We start from the raw sequence: 4,267 nt of genomic DNA on the forward strand, positions 1-4,267 counted from the left end.
TATATTTGGATGCATAGCTCTGCCTCTGAGAATCTACTAAACAGGCTTGCCCATTAGGTTATATATATATTTTTTCTTTCCTTACTCGCCTTACCCCTTGGCCTTAGATAACGCTGCCCTTCGCCATCTTAGACGCCTCAGTTCTTCCCTGTAGTAAAGTAGCCCCCTCCTCTTTTTCGCAGTTGGGTCTCGCCATTACTTGTTTTGTTTTTTTACGCCACATTGCAGTTTCCATAGGGAAGCTTTACATACAGTACATCCCTCCTTATTTCTCCTTTCTCTTTTTTTTTTTTTTTCTTCTTCTTTCTTCATTTCTATTTACATTACATTATATGCTTATTCTTTAATGTTTTTCCTGTCTCCTATGAGCCTTTGGGATTGCTTTCCCCCTCAGTAGTTGCTCCGGAGACTTTTTTACATCTCAAGTTAATAATGTCTACCATACTTGTTATTGCTGATTGTTCTTATTCCATTTGTCCATTTAGGAGAAGTGAAGTCATTGCTATGTACCTTGTTTGTTTCCTTTCTGTGGGAGTGTAGGTGTGGGGTGTCATTAGATGGGGGTGGGGTGTCATTAGATGAGGGTAGGCAGGTGCGGGGTGTCATTAGATGAGGGTAGGCAGGTGCGGGGTGTCATTAGATGAGGATAGGTGGGTGTGGGGTGTCATTAGATGAGGATAGGTGGGTGTGGGATGTCATTAGATGAGGGTAGGTGGGTGTGGGGTGTCATTAGATGGGGGTAGGTGGGTGTCAGTGGGTGTGGGGTATCATTTGATAAGGGTAGACAGGTGTGGGGTGTCATTAGATGGGGGTAGGCGGGTTTGTCAGTGGGTATAATTACATTAGGGTGACCAGACATCCCCGTTTCAAGGAACGGTCCCCGGACTGAGGACACTGTCCCCATAGCCAGTCTGTTCTTGGATTGCAGGGACGGCGCTAGGTGCAAGGCCGATCATGGCGGGTGCTGAGGCAGAGGGGGGGGGGGGTGCCAAAGCCAGTGGGATACCAACAGGGGGCAGTCCGCCCCAGACACCACACATTTGGGGGGGTGTCAGGCTGGCGTCGCCCGCTGTGTCAGCTTTAATTTGAATCGCTGGGCGCCCGCTGGCACCTATAGTCCCTCCTCCTGGTTTGGCTCCTTTGATAGACAGCACACTTGTCCAATGCCAGGCCGTGTGCTGTCTATCATAGGTAGGAGGCGATCCAGGAGACAGGGCTTGGGTGACGGCCGGCGCCCGGCGATTCAAATTAAAGCTGACACAGTGAGCGACGCTGGCGTGTGTGATTACATGGCTGGCTCTCCTCTTCTCTCTGCTCCGCTGGCCATTGGTGAGGCTGCATTGCTGGCCATTGGTCAGACTGCATTGCTGGGCACTGGTCAGGCTGCATAGATGGGCACAGCTGAGCATTGCATTTTTTATGTAGTGCAATCCTGAGCCTTGCGTTCTTTATGTAGCGCAATCCTGAGCCTTGCATTCTTTATGTAGTGCAGTCCTGAGCCCTGCATTCTTTATGTAGCACAGTCCTGAGCCCTGCATTCTTTGTGTAGTGCACTCCTGAGCTCTGCATTCTTTGTGTAGTGCACTCCTGAGCTCTGCATTCTTTGTGTAGCGCACTCCTGAACTCTGCACTCTGTTTTTTCTCTATCTTTTCTTCATAACATTTGGTACATATCTTAAAAAAATTCTAAGAAGTATCTTTTTTTTTTCTTTATCTCATGGACGAAATGTGAGAAATAACGTGTATACAGTATCTCACAAAAGTGAGTACACCCCTCACATTTTTGTAAATATTTTATTATATCTTTTCATGTAACTACACTGAAGAAATTACACTTTGCTACAACGTAAAGTAGTGAGTGTACAGCTTGTATAACTGTACATTTTCTGTCCCCTCAAAATAACTCAACACACAGCCATTAATGTCTAAACTGCTGGCAACAAAAGTAAGTACACCAATAAGTAAAAATGTCCAAGTTTGGCCCAAAGTGTCAATATTTTGTGACCACCAATAATTTTCCTGCACTGCCGTTACCCTATTGGGCATGGAGTTCACCAGAGCTTCACAGATTGCCACTGGAGTCCTCTTCCACTCCTCCATGATGACCTCACAGAGCTGGTGGTTGTTAGAGACCTTGCGCTCCTCCACCTTCCATTTGAGGATGCCCCAGAGATGCTCAATAGGGTTTAGGTCTGGAGACGTGCTTGGCCAGTCCATCACCTTTACTCTCAGCTTCTTTAGCAAGGCAGTGGTCACCTTGGAGGTGTGTTTGGGGTCATTATAATGTTTTAATACTGCCCTGCAGCCCAATCTCTGAAGGGAGGGGATCATGCTCTGCTTCAGTATGTCACAGTACATGTTGGCATTCATGGTTCCCCTCAATGAACTGTAGCTCCCCAGTACTTGACTGTAGGCAAGACACACTTGTCTTTGTACTCCTCACCTGGTTGCTGTCACACACTTGACACCATCTGAAACAAATAAGTTTATCTTATGCCTCGTACACACGCACCGATTGTCGGCCGAACGATCGGCCGTCTTTTGTCCAGTGTTGTTGTGTTGGTTGAAATGTGCTCTAGACTGCACACGAATTTTGTCGGCCAACAACAACCAACTTCAGAAGTGATGTCATGTGCTGGTTTACTTTCCGTGTGTTTTTTCTTCTCTGAGCATGCCCAGTCTTGCTCATCTGACTTTTGTCGGCCGAAATCTGTACTGACTGACGAACAATCGGCCGTTCTGGTGACGGCCAACAAAAATTTTATAGCATGCACACCAGATTTTGTTCGGCCGAAAAGTCGCAGTCAGTTGTCGGAAGCATCATACTAACAAGCCGACAATCGCCCGATCGGACGTTGGCCGAAAATTTACGGCCAACAATCGGTGCGTGTGTATGAGGCTTTAGTCTCATCAGACCACAAGACATGGTTCCAGTAATCCATGTCCTTAGTCTGCTTGTCTTCAGGCATTCTTGTGCATCATCTTTAGAAGAGGCTTCCTTCTGGGATGACAGCCATGCAGACCAATTTGATGCAGTGTGCGGCGTATGGTCTGAGCACTGACAGGCTGACCCCCCCACCCCTTCAACCTCTGCAGCAATGCTGGCAGCACTCATACATCTATTTCCTAAAGACAACCTCTGGATATGACGCCGGCCCTGTTCTGAGTGGAACCTGTCCTGTAAACCGCTGTATGGTCTTGGCTACCGTGCTGCAGCTCAGTTTCAGGGTCTTGGCATTTTTTTTCATAGCCTATGCAATCTTTTCATGTAGAGCGAAAAAAAAAATTTCAGATCCTCAGAGAGTTCTTTGCCATGAGGTGCCATGTTGAACTTCCACTGACCAGTATGAGAGAGTGAGAGCGATAACACCAAATTTAACACACCTGCTCCCCATTCACACCTGAGACCTTGTAACAATAACGAGTCACATGACACCTGGGAGGGGGAAAATGGCTAATTGGGCCCAATTTGGACATTTTCACTTAGGGGTGTACTCACTTTTGTTGCCAGTGGTTTATACATTAATGGCTGTGTGTTGGGATATTTTGAGGTGACAGCAAATTTACACTGTTATACAAGCTGTACACTCACTACTTTACATTGTAGCAAAGTGTCATTTCTTCAGTGTTGTCACATGAAAAGATATAATAAAATATTTACAAAAATGTGAGGGGTGTACTCACTTTTGTGATATACTGTATATCACACAATCATTCCATCGTAAACACATACCACATATACTGCATATATCATTTAAGGGAAAATATGCTTATAAAATAGTTTACCATTTGCCAATATAAAATATGTCCCCGGATTTCATTTTAAAAATCTGTTGCCCTTCCATGAGATGGGGGTAGGCGGTGAGTGACCCAGGACAGGTAGGTGTAATGATGACAGATGTGAGTATACAGTATATTAGGGGAGTGGGATATAACGATCTGTGAGTACAGGCTGGGATGATCTCTGTAATAAGAAGCGGGCGCTTTAGCTCAGGTCGGCCGGTTGCACGGTACAGCTGTCCGGTAGGTTATTGCTTCATTGCTGTGTGCTCGGCTCCTTCCCGGCCACGTCACGATCACTGGATTGTAATGTAATGAAGCGGCGCATACTCAGTGGGCACCCAGGGGATGCAGAGTTCTCCCCCACACCGGCTACCACCTCCCCTCATTTCTCAACGCCGGCTCCGCCTCCAGGACGCTGACTCACTGCCACAGCCTATAGCGCCTGACTCTGCTGCAGCGGCCGCCAATGGGAGGGCGGGACACT

This window comes from Pelophylax lessonae, assembly GCF_965119305.1.
Source record: "Pelophylax lessonae genome assembly, chromosome: 4".
Classification (NCBI taxonomy): domain Eukaryota; kingdom Metazoa; phylum Chordata; class Amphibia; order Anura; family Ranidae; genus Pelophylax; species Pelophylax lessonae.